This window comes from Dendrobates tinctorius, unplaced genomic scaffold (genome assembly GCF_039654945.1).
Source record: "Dendrobates tinctorius isolate UK_male_01 unplaced genomic scaffold, ASM3965494v1 ptg000023l, whole genome shotgun sequence".
Lineage (NCBI taxonomy): Eukaryota > Metazoa > Chordata > Amphibia > Anura > Dendrobatidae > Dendrobates > Dendrobates tinctorius.
The window spans coordinates 9082880-9104712 of NW_027361691.1; the positions used below are offsets into that span (position 1 = coordinate 9082880).

The following is a 21833-nucleotide window of genomic DNA, read 5'->3' on the forward strand; positions in this document are numbered from 1 at the left end:
TCCTTTCAGTAGCCAAATTCACCACAAAATGGCTGCAGCATTCCCTGCCTTTGCTTTTATACTGGCTATGATAGTCCTTCCTGGCCGTGTTATGCAATGTGATGTGGTACTTGCAAGGCATTATAGAGATGCTTGCACAGTCATGCGTTAGATCATGAGAATTTTATGCTTTGTATAAAGTCATGGTGGGTAGTTTTGTGATGATTCACACAAATCAAATCAGAAATTGTTTGGATTCTCAAAATCCGACGAATTTCTGAAAATTCACACATATTTGATGCCTTCATTTATTATGGCTAAGCATTATCTTTTTTAAGTCACTTTTGACTGATGCTTATAGGTACTAACTCACTAAGGTTAATGGCTAATGGTTATTTGATAGGAGCCAAATTTCCAAGTGGCTCACAGACATATACAAAATATTTTAGCTTTCCATATAAAAATACTTTTTGCCATATAAAATCTGGTATATTCACTGTATAGATGATCTCCTGGTTTATTTATTTATGTATTTAGTTTTTTTTTTTTGGGGGGTGTCATGTTATGTATTTACCAGATTTCTTTTTGTACCTGAGTTCTAATTCTTAAAAAAGCAAGTGTCATTTTATCAAAGTTTGCATAAATTAATTGCAGAAATAAGTAAGCAAACATTGTAATACATTCCTGATGACAAAACTATGCTTATTTGTCCACTTCAACTTCCCATACGTTGTACTCTAATACTGAGCAGTGTAGCAGTGAATCCAGTACTGAAGTGAGATAAAACATGTGCTAGAAACTGCAGCACCAGCTGCCTGTGTTTCATTGTACTGAGTGCTCCTCCCTTCCCCTCCCTTTTCTATACAGTTTAAAGGTGATTTTCAGAACTTTAAAATGAAGGCCTACTCTTAGGATAGGTCACCAATATCAGCTTGGTTGTTGTGCGACAATTGGCACTCCCTTAATCAGTTGTTCTTGGTGCCGGTGGCTAGTGCTGCTTAGTTGCAGAATTGAACTACACAGCTCGGTCAGCTGCATAGTGGTAACAGAGAAGTACAGCAGATCAACTCCCATTCAATTGATCACCTTCGGGAGCTGAAAACACCGAGAATGACTGATCGTGGGGTACCAGGTGTCGTCCCCACACCATTTTGATATTTCTGACCTATCCTAAGGAAAAGCCATCAGTGTAAAGTATCAGACTACCCCTTTAAACTCTATGGAGATAGGAGAAGAAGGGAGGAACACTCAGCATAATGAAACAGGCAGTTTCTAGCAACTGTTTTATCTCACTTCAGTACTGGATTTACAGCTACACTGCTTAGTATTTCTGTACAATGTCCTCAATGCTGCTGTTGCTTCTAAGCATGTGCTAAAAAGATACAGGGGGGAAGGAATTCTTCATATCTGTGTTAAATGAGACATTGCAGCAAATAGTTTGCACCCACTAGCTCAGGGAGAACTGAATATTCAAGATATAGCTTAATCAAGTATTTCTGACCTCATACAGCTGTAAATACAGCAAGATAAATGTTGTGCGCTTCTCTTTTTGCATTTTATCAAGGATAATTAGTGTGAAATATGGATGTGCATCAGGATGTGCACCTACACCAGGCATTATATCTATGAAATCTGACTAATAATAATAAATGTGTGCATAATCTATTACGAGAGTATACTGTAAGAAAATCCTGGCCTGAACAATAGACGCACCTGTCATTTATAATCCATACAAATGTGACTATTTAAGGTGCTGGATACTTTTGCAAACACCATTGTTTCAGTGAAACTGTGCAGACAGGATGTTGACAGATATGGCAGCCCATTATCAAGGAATTGTGGGGTTAGAATCACTTGTTGGAAGGTGAATAATACTGCAGGAGACAAGATAGGCAGGATTACCCACTGTAATGAATGCGCAGCTGAGAATATCTCTTCTTACACTATGAGAAATGATGGAGTTGGTTTCCTATTTGCTTCTGTTAAGAACTTAACTGGGACAGCTTCTCCCTTGATTTTGGAGAATAGCGGAAGAGATTTGCCTGCACTCAGCCGCAAAAGCTTTAGTGAGGTCTCAATGTGTGAATCATTAATACCATAGATTGTGGTTTGTTAGACAGCAAGTTACTTCTCTCCTGAGACATTTCTCAGGATAAATGGAAAATAAACACATAACCAATATGTGACATTTAGGACAGAAATCTCCCACAATTATAGATCTCCTAGGATATACAGATGGAAGGGTGGCATATAGGGAGGAAATATGGGATGATGATAGATAGATAGATAGATAGATAATATATAGATATTTGGTACCATTGCCCTTAACCTGAATGACTTGGGTTAGACGTTTGGGATTTCCTTCCACAAGCTTCTCACAATAGTTGGTCGGATTTTCGGCCCATTCCTCCTGACAAAAGTGGTGTAACTGACCCAGGTTTGTAGGTTGCCTTGCTCACACCGGCCTTTTAAGCTTTGCCCATACATTTTCAATAGGATTGAGATCAGGGCTTTATGTTGGCCGCTCCAAAACATTGACTTTGTTATCCTTAAGCCACTTTGTCACCATTTTGGCAGTATGCTTCTGGTCATTGTCCATTTGGAATACCCATTTCCGCCCAAGCTTTAACTTCCTGGCTGATGTCTTGAGATGTTGCTTCAGTATTGCCATATAATCTTCTTTTCTCATGATGTGATCTATTTTGTGATGTGCACCAGTCCCTTCTGCAGTAAAACAATCCCACAACATGATGCTGCCACCCCATAGATATACCAGTATGTCATATGTCAGTAAGGGGTAAGGGGTTAACTGAATAGTGTTTTGACAAAGGGTGACTGAGTTACTAGAGATATTATTTATATGTTCCCCAACCTGTTTTTGTAATTGAAGTTTTCGTATGTGCCACATACAATTTATTACATAGGCATTTTATTCCATAAATAACCCCTTTTGATCAACATGTTAAATGTTCCATTATCTTGTACACTTGACCTGCATTAACCTCTTTATACATCCTAGGTCGCCTCCCCCTGTTTGCTGCAGGCTCCAGCGCTGAGCCCGCAACTTTTCTGGCACATGTCAACTGATTTCATCAGCTGACATGTGCCCCTAACAGCCGGGTGTAGAATCATGATTACACCTGAGTCTGTTAAATGTCTGTCATTAAATGCAATAATGGGCAATCAAAAGATCGTATCTACCCCAAAATGGCATAAAAAAAATCAAATAAGCCCTCACCCTGCCCCGGATCTTGAAAAATGGAGATGCTACTGATTTTTTCTTTTTTTTTTTTTTACCACAATGGAACGGCGTTGGTTGTGGATTTTGAGGATTATATAGAGGAGGTGAACAGACAGCTATCAGATACATCCATATATATACACTCACTGGCCACTTTATTAGGTACACCATGCTAGTAACGGGTTGGACCCCCTTTTGCCTTCAGAACTGCCTCAATTCTTCGTGGCAGAGATTCAACAAGGTGCTGGAAGCATTCCTCAGAGATTTTGGACCATATTGACATGATGGCATCACACAGTTGGCGCAGATTTGTCGGCTGCACATCCCTGATGCGAATCTCCCGTTCCACCACATCCCAAAGATGCTCTATTGGATTGAGATCTGGTGACTGAGGAGGCCATTTGAGTACAGTAAACTCATTGTCATGTTCAAGAAACCAATCTGAGATGATTCGAGCTTTATGACATGGCGCATTATCCTGCAGAAAGTAGCCATCAGATGTTGGGTACATTGTGGTCATAAAGGGATGGACATGGTCAGCAACAATACTCAGGTAGGCTGTGGCGTTGCAACGATGCTCAATTGGTACCAAGGGGCCCAAAGAGTGCCCAGAAAAAATTCCCCACACCATGACACCACCACCACCAGCCTGAACCGTTGATACAAGGCAGGATGGATCCATGCTTTCATGTTGTTTACGCCAAATTCTGACCCTACCATCCGAATGTCGCAGCAGAAATCGAGACTCATCAGACCAGGCAACGTTTTTCCAATCTTCTACTGTCCAATTTCGATGAGCTTGTGCAAATTGTAGCCTCAGTTTCCTGTTCTTAGCTGAGAGGAGTGGTACCCAGTGTGGTCTTCTGCTGCTGTAGCCCATCTGCCTCAAAGTTCGACGCACTGTGCGTTCAGAGATGCTCTTCTGCCTACCTTGGTTGTAACGGGTGGCAATTTGAGTCACTGTTGCCTTTCTATCAGCTCGAACCAGTCTGCCCATTCTCCTCTGACCTCTGGCATCAACATGGCATTTCCGGCCACAGAACTGCCGCTCACTGGATTTTTTTTCTTTTTCGGACCATTCTCTGTAAACCCTAGAGATGGTTGTGCGTGAAAATCCCAGTAGATCAGCAGTTTCTGAAATACTCAGACCAGCCCTTCTGGCACCAACAATCATGCCACGTTCAAAGGCAATCAAATCACCTTTCTTCCCCATACTGATGCTCGGTTTGAACTGCAGGAGATTGACTTGACCATGTCTACATGCCTAAATGCACTGAGTTGCCGCCATGTGATTGGCTGATTAGAAATTAAGTCTTAACACACAGTTGGACAGGTGTACCTAATAAAGTGGCCAGTGAGTGTATATATACTGTACATCTTACATCTAATGTAACAACCCATCTAACAGTTAAAATTAAATCTACATCAGATCCCTCTCTCCTTGATCACACTATTGATAAAAAGACATATGAATTTCTAATCATTGTACATCCCGTTACCCCAGTATTTTATGTCCTCCATAAGCACCTCCACAAACCACCAGGATGCCATTGTGGCATCCACAGATTCCCTGCTCTCTCCCCTTAGCATGCTCCTGGATGAAATACTCTCCCCATTGGTTAATATATTATTGATACAGGGGACTTCATAAACATGGTTAAACAAATATCTAATATTCCTACTTGCTCTTGGTTGCTCACATGGGATGTTCAAAGCCTCTACACTTCCATACAATATCACAAGGGGATTGACGCTGTTAAAAGATTATTTACTTCATTTTCCAATGAATACAATGGTCATGGATTTCTATATGAAACTTCTGAACTTAGTACTTAAGGAAAATTTATTTCTTTTGGGGTGACAGCAATGGGGTCCAATGTGGCCCCGCCCTATGCTATCTGCTATATTGCAGATTTTGAAGAGAAGTAAGTGTACACCAAGCAACTCTTCAAGGCACATGCCATTATTTGGCCACGCTACATCAATGATATTTTTTGCATATGGCAGGGAACGTTGGACTCACTTTTGCTGTTCCATGTCGAACTTAATTCAATTTGACCAGAACTACAATTTTTTATCAACTATGACCAAAATACGGTAAACTTTTTAGGTACTAAGGTTATGAAAATTTCTGAGAATAACCTAACGATTGACCTTTTGTAAAAACTACTGACCACAATAGCCTTTTACTGTACTCTACAAGTCACTCGAAAGCTACTAAAGAATCTAACCCTATATCTTAACTCACCAGAGTCAAACGCATTGTCTCTGATGAACAAACTTGTGAGACTAGACCAGGGTTCCCCAACTCCAGTCCTCAAGGCCCACCAACAGGTCATGTTTTCAGGATTTCCTTTGTATTGCACAGGTGAAGCAATTATCACCTGAGCAATACTAAGGAAATCCTGAAAACATGATCAGCTGGTGGGCCTGGAGGACTGGAGTTGGGGAACCCTGGACTAGACTACTTGAGATGGAGGAAAAATTTTGTCAAATGGGTTACCGACAGAGACTCTTAAACCAATGCAAACTACCATCCACTCATACACGAGTAAATGCAGGGAAGAGAATCCCATTTATACATACGCACCACCCTTTTATGTATAGAGTCCATAAACGTATCTGTATGTTTTGGCATTTTTTAAGAGCTAATTATCCAACTATAGGGGAATTTAAACAGCCATTTTTACCGTACTTTCACAGATCAACCAATTTGAGACGTAGGTTAATCCATGCATTGGCCCTATGATTAAACCACTCCGACAAACCTTTTTGGGTACTCCCAAGATGGGCACTTTCCCTTATCTACATTGTCCACAATGTACTAACATTCAAAAGGGGGGCAGCTTTTTTCACCCCCACAAAGGGGAAAGGATCAAGATTTCAGGGTTTTTTTTACCTGTGATTCATCATTTGTTATATATGCCATTAAATGTCTGTGCGGTCTCGTATATGTTGGTGAGACAACCCAACATATACGAGACCGCATCTCTCAGCATATCCACCTTCAACAATCGTTGGTCTCAGATACGGGAGGTTATGACTAGACATTGGCCCGTCTTACGATCAGACCCGGTACTGAGGAGTATTTTGCCTGAACGTCCCCTTCTTACAGCTAGGAGGCCCCAAAATTTGAGGGATATCTTAGTTAGAAGCCACTACGTAGCCAGTCCTCCGGATCCATTTGGTGCTTGTGTGCAGAGACACGGCTGTTACCCATGTGGCTCTTGCCTGGCCTGCAAGAACATTCTTCGAGCCACCTCTTTTTCGGCTGTGGGGGGAGGTGGGAACCATCGGATTACTAACTACATATCTTGCAGCACGTGTTATGTAATTTATCTTGCTACGTGCCCATGTGGACTGAGATATGTAGGTTTGACGTCACGCGAACTTCGTGTTCATGTTAGAGAGCATATCAGAGACATTAGGGCCGCATAGGTGGTCACTGACCTTGTGGCACTAAAGACGATCCCTCGACATTTCAAGCTGCGCCATAAGTGTAACTCCTCAGGCTGGAAATTCATCGGCATTGATCGTGTGCGTGGGGGAATCAGAGGCGGTGATCTCAAACGCACACTGGCGCAGCTTGAGTGTCGTTGGATCGTCAGTTTGAGAACTATGGTGAACAATGGCTTGAATAAAAAACTATCCTTTGCCTGCTTTCTGTAATTGGATGTTTAATACATTTTCCTTCCTCTGTTTTCTTTTAGTTTTAGTGGTGTGCTGTTTTTAATTTATTTTTCTTTTTTGCAATTATTGTAGTAATTATTTATGGATGACATGATCTATCCAGATGTATGACTGACAACAGTGGTGGGCTTCAATTCTTTCGTTATGGCTTTTGGATCCTCTGAAAGAGATGACCCATAGGATGGAACCAATTTGGTGACCTATGACTGGGGCACTGATCTTTACCATCAACTATTTGAGAACTACTATGGATCAATTTTTATAAAATGTTTAACATTTATATTTGGTCATTATTTTGGCCATATTGTTAATTGATGACGTGCCTATGGTCAATATGGGTCTATGACATTTAATTATAGTTGATGGGGGTTTTGCAATTGTATTTCTATGTATTTTTTTTTTCTTTCTTGATGTTCTTTCTTTTTCATTCCCTCCCCCTCTTCTTCTTTTTCTTTGTTTTCTTTGCTTTTTTCACAATTGTGTGACCCTTTGGGCTCTGTGTTTTTACTAGAAGAATGGCATATAAAATCCTCATACTGTGGGCTCTGTTGCCCATTTCTTTGCCATTTATTAACATGTCCGCCGCGGGGGTGCGCATGTGCAGGTGGTTTTTGCGTTTCCTAAAGGCCTCCATAATGTTTGTGGGGGTCCTGGATGTTATAAGAAACTGTTTCCTCCCCCTTGTTTGTTCTTTTTTCTTCCCCCTTTTTTTCTGCTTTTCCTTACTCCCTCTTTTCCCTTTTCTTTTTTTCTTTTCTTTTCCCTTGTTTTTAAAATCGCGCCACTCCACGTACTCAGTGTTTTATTATGAAAATGTTATATATAAATCTTTACACTGCCATATAACGGGCCTTGTTGCCCATTCTCTTGCAAGCTACAAATATGTCCGCCGCTGGGGTGCGCATGCGCGGGTGGCTCCGTAGTCTCGCGTCTCCTAAGGCCTCCATGTAATGATCACGTGGGTCACTGACGTCACAGGAAACTTTTCCTGACCCGCGTTGTCACTGGAGGACCGGCGGTGACGCGGCGTCTGCGGAAGTCCCGCCCCTCATGCGCCGCTATACTGCGGCTGATTTTGTACACCTGGTTTTGGGGCTATTTATACCCCGTTAGCATGCCTGTCCACACTGCCCCCCGAGGAAGCCAAATAGGCGAAACGTGCATCGGGCACGTTCCTGGAACTGGCATTCTCACCCTGATGGGTAAGCACTAAATGGCACTTTAACCTGCACTGTCACTTTATGTAGTTAGGGACACCGGTCTAATATACAGATTGTCTCTGGGATGCTCAATTTATGCTAGCCACGTTTACTATTTTTCTATAGTCCTCTTATCCTGCATTGGACCTTTATCTGTGACCCACATGGGATCTCAGCAGATACTTTATTGGAATATATCTGCAGGTTGAGGTTCTTATTTTTGAACATTAGTGTACTTAGGCCTGATTTATAACTTTATTATTTCCCAGGGACGTTCTTTATTATCTAAATGGTGCGTATTACGGTGTCCATGCTCTGAGTGGTTCCTGGGAATTTTTGTTTGTTTTCCAACACCAATCACTTTATCTCTGGTTACTATGACTATTGTGTTTTTAGGTGGTGATTAATAAAAGGAATATTTTTAGTATTATTTTGTTGTGTCATGGTTTATGTAGGGCTGGATGCTCTTTAAATGTGTAAATTCTGATCTCTCAGCATAAGTCTAGTATACGATATTTGGCTTCTCCAGGTTATTCTTGATTACAGCCATTTTTTTGGCTGATATTAATAAATCTAATGTGACTTCCTTATTAGTTTCTATACTATATATCTATTTTGGGCAACTACATTTAGATCTAAAAAGATGGCGCCATCCGGCGACACGTTCCGTCCATCTCGTCACTTCTAGCCAGCTGCTCAAATGATTCTCGATACCGGGATGCCAGCGTATCGGGATCCCAAAAGATGGCGTTGCACGTCGGCGACATCTTATAATTTCCGGTCATGAGGACACGTAAGCTGTAGTAACTGGAAACTGTCATACTAGGAAGCGTGATACACGTGGACTACATAAGGCATCAGTTATGACAGCGCTCTTCCCCATGCACAACCCACTTTGCCAAATGATCTCATGCTGGTAAGCCTAGAAACTCCTCTTATAGGAATGCTAGTGCCACCTATTGTCATTCTCCGCAAGGAGAAATGATACTTCTTGTATATCGGTCAGACGCCTCTCACACAGCCAAACCAGATCTCACACTTTGCACTGACGAGGGGCAGTACCCCGAAACACAGTGTCTGCAAATTGAGATTCTGGCTTGGCTTTTATCCTAAGTCATGTACAAGGCTCGTTAAAGGGTCAACATTGACTTCTAGGATTGTTACTTCCAATAGGTGGCACTAGAGTTCTAGTCCTCTTCCTCTCTGAAGAGACAATTTGCATAATTAGCATATTTCCCAGAGGAGCACTGCGGCTTTAAGTCTCCTCACCTCGACATGCTTAGCATGTCATTCTACACAAGGAGAAATGATACTTCTTGGATATCTCTTATAGGAATGTATGATTGCTGTTGCTACTTTGCTGTTCTATACTTTAATAATTGTATACTATTTCTTGTTCACAGCTTGACTCCAGCTACTCACATTTATTTCCATTCTCTGGTAGTAGTAATAATAATATGAACAAATATGTGTCCCTGGCATCATCTCCTATTGTTTCATTTTCTGTTGCAAATCTGTTATACTAGGTCCTATATTCCCTCTTCTGCTATCATTTTTGTTGCAGTATTTTCTCTATTATGATGACATTATCTTTTGTTTTTTTGCTTTCCTTTTTCTCTTGAATCATGTTGCCCACAAAAGCCGCTATCAGTTTTTGTATTTGATGAATTTATATCTCCAAAGAAGTGTAAATCCGCACAGCAGGGTACAGGTGTTGCGTGAACTAAGCTGCAGGCATATATACAGCAATGAATGCTCCGTATGACGGAGTGCCTCTCCAAAGAAAACAGCCACAATAAATGCCAAAATTGAAAGAAGTGGATGGCACTCACCGATTAAAAAAAAACTTCTTTATTTCAATACTTTAAAACACTGGCGTTGGGAGGATGGGAGCCGTTTCGCGCTGCAGTGGCTCTTCTACTGGTCACCAGTGGAAGCACCACTACAGCACGAAACGGCTGTCGTCCCTTCCACTCCTGCTTCCATCCTCCCGATGCCAATGTTTTTAAGTATTGGAATAAAGAAGTTTTTTATCGGTGAATTTATATCTTTTATTGTATACTTACTGTAATATATTTTCCTTGTACTTCTGAGGAAGTCCTCCTTTGGGCTGAAACATCATTAACCCCTTCACCCCCAAGGGTGGTTTGCATGTTCATGACCGGGACAATTTTTACAATTCTGACCATTGTCCCTTTATGAGGTCATAACTCTGGAACGCTTCCATGGATCCCGGTAATTCTGACATTGTTTTCTCGTGACATATTGTACTTCATGATAGTGGTAAAATTTCATTCAAATAACTTGCGTTTATTTGTGAAAAAAACGGAAATTAGGCGAAAATTTTGAAAATTTCGCAATTTTCCAACTTTGAATTTTTATGCCCTTAAATCACAGAGATACGGCACACAAAAAACTTGATAACTAACATTTCCCACATGTTTACTTTAGGCTGGTTTCACATTTGCGTTTTTTTGCGCTGGAAAAAAACGCATATGTGCGCATGCGTTTTCTCCCCTATATTTAACATGGGTGCGCATACCTGCGCGCTGGTAAGCGCATGTATGCGATTTTCATGCGCTGCGTTTTTTTGGGGTGTGCGTTTGTATTTTCCAGACGCAGCATGTTGCATTTTTTGACCCTGCAAAAAAGCGCATGCGCACATATGCGCACGTTTTGCGCTAAAAATGGCCATTATAGCCTATGGATGCGCATACATGCGCACTGGCATGCTCATGTATGCGTTTTTTTGCACATGCGTTTTTTTTTGATAACCATGGAATTTAGGGGTTTGGGTTAGAGTTAGGGTTAGTTAAGGGGGTTTAGGGTTAGGGTTAGGGTCAGGGTCAGGGTTAGGGTTGGGGTTAGGGTCAGGGTTAGGGTTAAGTATGGTTTGGTTAAGGGTCAGGGTCAGGGTTAGGGTTGGGGTTAGGGTCAGGGTTAGGGTTAAGTATGGTTTGGTTAAGGGTTAGGGTCAGGGTTAGGGTTAGGGTTAGGGTCAGGGTTAGGGTTAAGTATGGTTTGGTTAAGGGTTAGGGTCAGGGTTAGGGTTAGGGTTAGGGTTAAGGTTAGTTAGGGTTAAGTATGGTTTGGTTAAGGGTTAGGGTCAGGGTTAGGGTTAGGGTTAAGGTTAGTTAGGGTTAAGTATGGTTTGGTTAAGGGTTAGGGTCAGGGTTAGGGTTAGGGTTAGGGTCAGGGTTAGGGTTAGGGTTAGGGTTAAGGTTAGTTAGGGTTAAGTATGGTTTGGTTAAAGGTTAGGGTCAGGGTTAGGGTTAGGGTTAAGGTTAGTTAGGGTTAAGTATGGTTTGGTTAAGGGTTAGGGTCAGGGTTAGGGTTAGGGTTAGGGTCAGGGTTAGGGTTAGGGTTAGGGTTAAGGTTAGTTAGGGTTAAGTATGGTTTGGTTAAGGGTTAGGGTCAGGGTTAGGGTTAGGGTTAGGGTTAGGGTTAGTTAGGGTTTAGGGTTTGGGTTAGGGTTAAGTATGGTTTGGTTAAGGGTTAGGGTCAGGGTTAGGGTTAGGGTTAGGGTCAGGGTTAGGGTCAGGGTTAGGGTCAGGGTTAGGGTTAGTAAAGTCATGGTTTGGGTTAGTGTGAGGGGCCACCTAATGTTGGAAAAAAACGCAAACGCGGTAAAAACGCACTAAAAACACATACAAACGCATAAAAACGCTGCGTTTTTTTCATGCATGCTCATAAAAATGCTTGAAAAAAACGCAGCAGTTGTATGCTTTTGTATGCGTTTTTTCAATGCGTTTTTTTGCGGGAAAAACACGCTGCAAAAAAAAGCAAGTGTGAAACTAGCCTGACATCATCACAATTTTGGAACCAAAATTTTTTTTTGTTAGGAAGTTATAAGGGTTAAAAATTGACCAGCGATTTCTAATTTTTGCAACACCATTTTATTTTTTGGACCACATCTCATTTGAAGCCACTTTGAGGGGTCTATATGATAGAAAATACCCAAAAGTGACACCATTCTAAAAACTGCACCCCTCAAGGTGCTCAAAACCACATTCAAGAAGTTTATTAACCCTTTAGGTGTGTCACAGGAATTTTTTTGAATATTTTATTTTCCCAAGGGTAACAGGACCCTAAAAGTTATTGTGCAATTTGTCCTGAGTACGCTGATACTCCACATGTGGGGGTAAACCACTATTTGGGCGCATGGCAGAGCTCGGAAAGGAAACAGCGCCATTTGACGTTTTTGGCTGTAATTGAGATCGGACACCAAACTAGACCCCCTAAGCAACTTATCTAGATGTGTGGTGAGCACTTTGAACCCCCAAGGGCTTCACAGAAGTTTATAATGCCCGGGCATGAAAATAAAAAAATCGTATTTTCTCCACAAACATGATCAATTAGTCCCCAATTTTTTTATTTTCCCAAGGGTACCAGGAGAAATTGGACCCCAAAAGTTGTTGTCCAATTTGTCCTGAGTACACTGATACCCCATATGTGGGAGAAAACTATTGTATGGGCACACGTCGGGGCTCGGAAGCGAAATAGTGACGTTTTGGAATGCAGACTTTGATGGAATGGTCTGCGGGTGTCATGTTGCCTTTGGAGAGCCCCTAATGTACCTAAACAGTGGAAACCCCCACAAATGACCCCATTTTGGAAACTAGACCCCCTAAGGAACTTATCTAGATGTGTGGTGAGCACTTTGAACCCCAAAGGGCTTCACAGAAGTTTATAATGCCATGCGCCCAAATAGTGGTTTACCCCCACATGTGGAGTATTAGCGTACTCAGGACAAATTGCACAATAACTTTTAGGGTCCTGTTACCCTTGGGAAAATAAAATATTCAAAAAAATTCCTGTGACGCACCTAAAGGGTTAATAAACTTCTTGAATGTGGTTTTGAGCACCTTGAGGGGTGCAGTTTTTAGAATGGTGTCACTTTTGGGTATTTTCTATCATATAGACCCCTCAAAGTGTATTTTTTCCACAAACATGATATTTTTGCACCCAATTTTTTATTTTCCTAAGTGTAACAGGAGAAATTGGACCCCAAAAGTTGTTTTGCAATTTGTCCTGAGTAGGCTGATACCCTACATGTGGGGGTAAAACACTGTTTGGGCGCATGGCAGAGCTTGGAAGGGAAGGAGCACCATTTGACTTTTTCAACTCAGAATTGGCTGGAATTGAGATCAGACGCCATGTTGCATTTGGAGAGCCCCTGATGTGCCCAAACAGTGGAAACCTCCCAATTCTAACTCCAACCCTAACGCCAACACACCCCTAACCCTAATCTCAGCCCTAACCCTAGCCCTAACCCGAACCCTAGCCCTAGCCCTAACCCTAACCCTAACCCTAGCCCTGGACCTAACCCTAGCCCTAACCCTAACCCTAATGGGAAAATGGAAATAAATACATTTTCTTTTAATTTTATTATTTTTCCCTAACTAAGGGGGTGATAACGGGGGGTTTGATTTACTATTTATGGCGGTTTTTATGTTTGGCAGCTGTCATACGCTAAAAGACGCATTTTATTGTAAAAATAGTTTTTGCATCACCACATATTGAGAGCTATAATTTTTCCATATTTTGACCCACCGAGTCATGTGAGGTCTTATTTTTTGCGGGACGAGTTGATGTTTTTATTGGTACCATTTTCGGGCATGTGACTTTTTTTATCGCTTTTTATTGCGATTTTTGTGACGCAGAATGAACAAAAACCAGCGTTTCGTGAATTTCTTTTGGGGGGGTGCGTTTACACCGTTCCGCGTGCGGTAAAATTGATAAGGCGGTTTTATTCTTCGGGTCAGTACAGTTACAGCGATACCTCATTTAGGTCATTTTTTTATGTTTTGGTGGTTTTATGCAATGAAAACTATTTTATATAAAAAATAATTATTTTTGCATCGCTTTATTCTGCGAGCTATAACTTTTTTATTTTTTCGCTGATGACGCTGTATGGTGGCTCGTTTTTTGCAGGACAAGATGATGTTTTCAGCGGTACCATGGATATTTATATGCGTCTTTTTGATTGCGCGTTATTACACTTTTTGTTTGGCAGTATGATAATAAATCATTATTTTTTGCTTCATTTTTTATTTTTATTTTTTAAGGGGTTCGCTAAAGGAGTTAACTAATGGGACAGTTTTATAGGGCAGGTCGTTACGGACGCGGCGATACCTAATATGTGTACTTTTATTGTTTTGTGTTTTTTATTTCCAAAAAATAGATTTATTGGGGGAATATATTTTAATTTTCTAATTTATTTGGCGATTTTTTTAAAATTATTTTAACACTTTTTTTTAATTTTTTTAACTTTATTACATAGTCCCAGGTGGGACTTCACTGTCCTGTGACAGATCGCTGATCTGTCACATCACAGATCACTGTGACAGATCAGCGATCTGTCACAGGCAGTGTGCAGGTTTCCTCCTTTCCTGCGGAACCCGGCTCTCTGCAGGCCCCCGAAGGCCCCCGTCGCCATCTTGGATTCGGGGGCCTGTAGGGAAGGAGCCCCCCACAGCAGCGCTGCACATTGCGCTGCTGTGGGGGGCTCAGGGAAGCACGGAGGGAGCCCCCTCCCTGCCGATGCTTCCCTTTAACCCCCGGTACACCGCGATCATGTTTGATCCCGGTGTGCAAGGGGTTAACGGGTCGGGAGCGGTCCGTGACCGTCCCTGACACATTGTGCTGGGTGTCAACTGTGATAATCAGCTGACACCCGGCCGCGATCAGCGGCGCTCACCACGTGGGCGCCGCTGATCGCGCTAGACGTACTATCCCGTCCATGGGCATAGGGGCCGGGTCCTATGGACAGGTCCCATGGACGGGATAGTACGTCTGATGTCAGAAAGGGGTTAATATTATTTTTGCAACAGACTGGATAATATATGAAATAAATCTTTTTGCATCACTACTTGGAGTGCCATATTCTAACATTATATAGATTAGCTTGGATTCCTATTTGTGCACCCGATATGCTCACTATCTGTGACACAGTAACCAATGGCGCAGTTAAAATGATGGTTTGACAACCCATTAAAATCTATGCCACCCAATGCAAACAATTCTTCAGGAATTTAATAAAGTCTCTACTTACACAAGATGACTAAATCTTTGGCACACAATACATTAAAGCTTCTGGGACATAGTATGTTACAGTTTCTGGCACACAGTACCCAGCTTTGCCGAGCTTGATGATCCTGTTCGTGACGCCAATTTGGAGCGCTCCACAGGACCTTAGGTTACTCGGTACAGGGCCGGTCAGGTTCTTTAAAGGGGGATGTGTCACGGAGGTAGTGACCCGGTCCGTGGCCCTGGGCGTCCAGTAAAGATGGATATTTAATGAAGGATGTTGGATGACAATGGGGAGAAGATGATGGGAAAATGGGAAGGAAAATGGAATCGTGACGCCACCTGTGATTTCCGGTCAGAGGTGACCAGCGCTGCAGAACAGATCCTACGGGGCTGATGATGATGCAGACGAGTTCTTACTACTCTCCACAGGCAGAGCTTTTGTCTTGGGGCAGCCAAGATGTTATAGATGATAGATAGATGATAGATAGATAGATAGATACATAATAGGTAGATAGCTAGATAGATGATAGATAGATAGATAGATAGATAGGTAGGTAGATATATAGATAGATAGATAGATACCGTATTTTTTGGATTATAAGTCGCACTTTTGTTCCCCCAAATTTGGGGGGGAAAGTGGGGGTGCGTCTTATAATGTGAATCTGTGTGCTGCTGTGCTATAGAGTGGAGGGGGCAGCTCTGGCGTGGTGTCAGGGGGCTGGGGTGGGCTGGGGTGGGCTGGGGTGGGCTGGGGTGGGCTGGCTGCAGAGACAGCGGGAGGTCCTGTGCTCCCGCTCATTAGGCTCATGTAATATTCACTGCACCCGCTGTCCATCACCTCGGTGCTGAAGCAGCGCGGAGTTGGTAGACAGGGGAGCGGTGCATATTGCATGTGCCTGCACTCTCCCCCGTCACTATAGTCACCTACCGATGATGGCTCCTGCTCCCAGATCCCCCCGTGGCTTTCCTGTGTCTGTGCTGAGTCTGCTGTCATCCTCCTCCTGCAGGGCGCTTGGCAGCAGCTGCTCATTCATCGCTTCAGGACGTTCCATGATGTGACCAATAGGACCTGCGGTCACTGACTCCCAGTGTGCACTGCGAGTCACGTGACCACAGGTCCTATTGGTCACATCGTGGAAGGACCTGTAGCTACAATGAGCTGCCTGAATGAGCAGCTGCTGCTGCGCACCCTGCAGGAGGAGGATGACAGCAGACTCAGCACAGACACAGGAAAGCCAAGGGGGGAGCTGGGAGCAGGAGCCATCTTCAGAAGGTGAGTTAACTGTTTATTATTTTATCATGTGCTTGCCAGAAGGGGGGATATATAGGGACGGGGGCCATATGTGCCAGCAGGGGGGAATATATGAATGAGGGGCCATATGTGCCAGCAGGGGGGAATATAGGGATGGGGGGTGACAATGTGTGCTAGCAGGGGGAATATAGGGACGAGGGGGACAATATGTGCCAGCAGGCGGAAATATAGGGACGGGGGGGCCGTGTGAATGCCAGCAGGGGGGAATATATGAACGAGGTGCCATGTGTGCCAGCAGGGGGGAATATAGGGACGGGGGGACAATGTGTGCTAGCAGGGGGGAATATATGGACAGGGGGACAATGTGTGCCAGCAGGGGGGAATATAGGGATGAGGGGGACAATATGTGCCAGCAGGGGGAAATATAGAGACGGGGGGGCCGTGTGAATGCCAGCAGGGGGGAATATAGGGACGGGGGGCTGTGTGAATGCCAGCAGGGGGGGAATATAGGGATGCAGGGGCCATGTGCGTACCAGCATGGAGGCATATAGAGAAAGGGTGGCCATGTGCGTACCAGCATGGAGGCATATAGAGAAAGGGTGGCCATGTGCGTACCAGCAGGGAGGCATATAGAGAAAGGGGGGCCATGTGCGTACCAGCAGGGAGGCATATAGAGAAAGGGGGGCTATGTGAGTGCCAGCCGGTGGGGCCTATAGTGACCGGGGCGGCCATATCCAGGATGGGATGGGGGGCTATGTGCCAGCACAAGGGGGCGAGGTGCCAGGATGGGGGTTATATAGATAGCAGGATGAGGGACATATACGGTATATGATTTGAAAGAAGGACACTGGCATTATAAGACACCTCCATTTAACATAAAAAAATTTTTTTCTCTTTTTCTTCACCAATCTTTTTCTTCACTAATCAAAGTCATTCTATATGTAAGTGTGCGTGAGTAGCCCATTCACTATCTCCATCCATCCCTCACTTCCTCAAGATGGCTGGACCATCATTGTAAATACACACCTGTACTTTGTATCTCCCTCACCTCATTGTAGAGTGTAAGCTCTCACGAGCAGGGGCGGCTTATTTCGTCTTATTTTGCTTTAATTATTGTATTGTTAACGTTGTTACTTGTGACTTGTGTTTTGAAACTGTAAAGCGCTGCGGAATATGTTGGCGCTATATAAAGATTATTATTATTATTATTATTATTATTCACCAAATTTGGGGTTGCATTTTATAATCAGGTGCATCTTATAAAGCAAAAAATACGGTAGATAGATAATAGATAGATAGACAGATAGATAGATGATAGATAATAGATAGATAAATAGATAGATAAAGATAGATAATAGATGATAAATAGATAATAGATAGATAGATAATAGATAAATAGATAGATAGATACCATATAGATAGATATCTACAGAACATTGATCCCATAGCATCCTATAGTATGGTATATGGCATAACATCTATATTGGGTTCAGGATCGCCAAAGACAGACAACATTTTTTTAACGAACGCATAAGAAAACCATTAAAAATCATTATGTTTTTCATTGATACGCGTCTTCTCTGTGAACGGTAAAAGAATAATAATGACACAAGTAATAATCTTTGCAAGTTTCAGCGTAAAAAAAAAATCACAAAGGCATCAATTTTTTTACAGGCGGGAAATAAGTGCCCTAATTTACCAACCGTCAAGGAATTTGTGGATGATTGGCAATTCTGATAGCGGCAAGCTTCTGATATATCAGGGTGAATCACAGATTCATCGTGAGAGCCCACCCCTTAAAGGCAAAGTGTCAAAAAGTCCAGGCCAGATGGCAGGGCAGTAGTAAAAGTCAAAACCTGCTATTTGAAATGTAAGGAAAATCCCATCATAAAGGATCGTCGCTGACGTTTCTCACACGATATTTTTGTGTATATACTGTATATATATATAAATGATTAATACAAAAATAATGAGTTATTAATAATTAATATAGATGAATAATAATAATAAATGTATATATGTGAATATATTTGAAAATATATACAGTTGTGGCCAAAAGTATTGACACCCCTACAATTCTGTCAGATAATACTCAGTTTCTTCCTGAAAATGACTGCAAACACAAATTCTTTGGTATTATTATCTTCATTTAATTTGTCTTAAATGAAAAAACACAAAAAGAATTGTCCTAAAGCCAAATTGGATATAATTCCACACCAAACATAAAAAAGAGGGTGGACAAAAGTATTGGCACTGTTCGAAAAATCATGTGATGCTTCTCTAATTTGTGTAATTAACAGCACCTGTAACTTACCTGTGGCACCTAACAGGTGTTGGTAATAACTAAATCACACTTGCAGCCAGTTGACATGGATTAAAGTTGACTCAACCTCTGTCCTGTGTCCTTGTGTGTACCACATTGAGCATGGAGAAAAGAAAGAAGACCAAAGAACTGTCTGAGGACTTGAGAAACCAAATTGTAAGGAAGCATGAGCAATCTCAAGACTACAAGTCCATCTCCAAAGACTTGAATGTTCCTGTGTCTACCGTGCACAGTGTCATCAAGAAGTTTAAAGCCCATGGCACTGTGGCTAACCTCCCTAGATGTGGACGGAAAAGAAAAATTGACAAGAGATTTCAACGCAAGATTGTGCGGATGTTGGATAAAGAACCTCGACTAACATCCAGACAAGTTCAAGCTGCCCTGCAGTCCGAGGGTACAACAGTGTCAACCCGTACTATCCGTCGGCCTCTGAATGAAAAGGGACTGTATGGTAGGAAACCCAGGAAGACCCCACTTCTTACCCCGAGACATAAAAAAGCCAGGCTGGAGTTTGCCAAAACTTTCCTGAAAAAGCCTAAAACATTTTGGAAGAATGTTCTCTGGTCAGATGAGACAAAAGTAGAGCTTTTTGGGCAAAGGCATCAACATAGAGTTTACAGGAGAAAAAAGAGGCATTCAAAGAAAAGAACACGGTCCCTACAGTCAAACATGGCGGAGGTTCCCTGGTGTTTTGGGGTTGCTTTGCTGCCTCTGGCACTGGACTGCTTGACCGTGTGCATGGCATTATGAAGTCAGAAGACTACCAACAAATTTTGCAGCATAATGTAGGGCCCAGTGTGAGAAAGCTGGGTCTCCCTCAGAGGTCATGGGTCTTCCAGCAGGACAATGACCCAAAACACACATCAAAAAGCACTAGAAAATGGTTTGAGAGAAAGCACTGGAGACTTCTAAGGTGGCCAGCAATGAGTCCAGACCTGAATCCCATAGAACACCTGTGGAGAGATCTAAAAATGGCAGTTTGGAGAAGGCACCCTTCTAATATCAGGGACCTGGAGCAGTTTGCCAAAGAAGAATGGTCTAAAATTCCAGCAGAGCATTGTAAGAAACTCATTGATGGTTACCGGAAGCGGTTGGTCGCAGTTATTTTGGCTAAAGGTTGTGCAACCAAGTATTAGGCTGAGGGTGCCAATACTTTTGTCTGGCCCATTTTTGGAGTTTTGTGTGAAATGATCAATGTTTTGCTTTTTGCTTCATTCTCTTTTGTGTTTTTTCATTTAAGGCAAATTAAATGAAGATAATAATACCAAAGAATTTGTGTTTGCAATCATTTTCAGGAAGAAACTGAGTATTATCTGACAGAATTGCAGGGGTGTCAATACTTTTGGCCACAACTGTAGATTGTTTTGCAGCCATTTTTCAGGCTCAGTAATACTTTAGTGCAGTTTGGTGTAGCAGAGCTGATTTTGTTGCACAATATTATCAACTTCCTTCTGGTTTTACATAGGACTGCAAATAAAACATTTAAAGGGTTATCCCTTATGGGCAATCCCCCTGCACTTGTATCCTATACGCGCATATGGCGTCACGGAGGGAAGTCTCACGCTTGGGGTCCTCCTATATTCACAGCTTAGTCGGACCCCGACACCCAGAGAAGAGGTGGTCCGGTTGAGACCAGAAAGCGCTATTATAATGCACAAGCAATACAAATTACACATTCAGCTCTGCTGCATCACTCTATACAGCCTGAAGAGATATCAGAGATGGGACTTTACCTGTGGTCGCAGTTGCAATCTGTAGCATAAGCAGAGGGAACATATTGCTCAGATTCTTCAGCATATCTGCTCCCAAATTATCCTTCCTGCAGGTTGTAGCAGAGCTGGAGAGGTTTGTGCTCCGGAGTAGTGACAGAAAGGCTTTATCCCACTTAGTGTCACTTATGCCGTGTGATAATATGGGGATAATGGCTATGGTGCATGCCAATGACCGGCGCTTGGGTTACATTGTAATCCTGTCTTCCATTCCAAGTAGCCACATTGACTTGTACACTTGCAGGATAGTCGGGAGCCAGCTGCATTTGTAGGCTGCCGGTGAACCCTCCTCTTGTGATGTGTGTGAGCCCGGCTGAGAGCTGAGCAGAAAATGTGAAATGGATTATATCGTGCGCTCGCTGAATGGATGGCTCTGACAGCAAATCTCCGGGGTGGAACGGGAGACACAGCACATTGTAATGTTATTCTATGCGGGCGACGCATCGGCAGCAGAGAATTTATTGCAATTAATAATAGATTCATGAAATTCGTCAGCCGGATATATTGTACTGCAGTCTACAATTGGCTATAAGGCGAAGCGTATCTGTCACTGCGCTCACATAATACCTGTAGCAAAGCATAGAATGGCTGCCCTCATCCCCTACAACAAGGGAAATCTGCGGGTCTAGATGGGAAAGAATATGTAGGACGAAGAGATTGCCCCAGGCAGGAGTTCTAGAGCGTTAGAGACAGAAGAGATAAGTAACAGTAGGCTTGGACTGGCCCACAGGAGAACAGGAGAATCCTCTGGTGGGCCGCTGTGCAGGAGTTGGTTACTGGTGGGCCCAGTCCGATGCTGAGTAACGGCCATAGTGGCAAAGTAGCTCCCCTAAGGGGAAAAGGATGTGGAACAGTGGTTTGAGTAAAGGACTCTTACAAACTGAACTGTAGTACTGAGCAGGGCTATGGTAAAGAAAAGAGGAGAGGTGAAGATAGAAGACAAGATAGTAAAGAGGAAGGAATTTAAGTGTGGAAAATGCTGTGTACTGTAAAAGAAACGTTGATCAAGATATGTGCCCGCTAACTACTGTATATACTGTATTTCCTACCAAGTTCCTGTCCAGTAAAAAGTTTATTTTTGACTGGTGGTCACCGTCATTGAACTGTTTAACATCAGGTCCTGGCAAACTAGCAACATCGGATGCATGCGGTCTGCATGGGCGTAGCTCCCTCACAGCATAAGACCACACACCCAGGCAGAATCCCCACATTCATGTAATGTGGGTGGTTGTGAGAGACGAGTACCTTACCCATGACTACCGCCCCGTGCCATGATACACTTGACTTAGTAGGCCAGATCAAGTCTTGCAGCTAGAAGAGCATAGTGATGTGGGGAAGACTTGAGTAC

The 21833-nt window shown here is 42.8% G+C and overlaps 1 long non-coding RNA gene across 1 annotated transcript in view; it reads right to left on the reverse strand.

The window, feature by feature from the left end:
* The window catches only part of LOC141084504 (uncharacterized), a 321621-nt gene extending 300767 nt beyond the window's left edge, over positions 1-20854 (reverse strand). Inside the window, exon 1 of the long non-coding RNA XR_012231014.1 lies at positions 20450-20854. This is a non-coding gene — a long non-coding RNA (uncharacterized lncRNA). The remainder of the gene's footprint in view (positions 1-20449) is intronic.
* Positions 20855-21833: the final 979 nt, after the last annotated feature.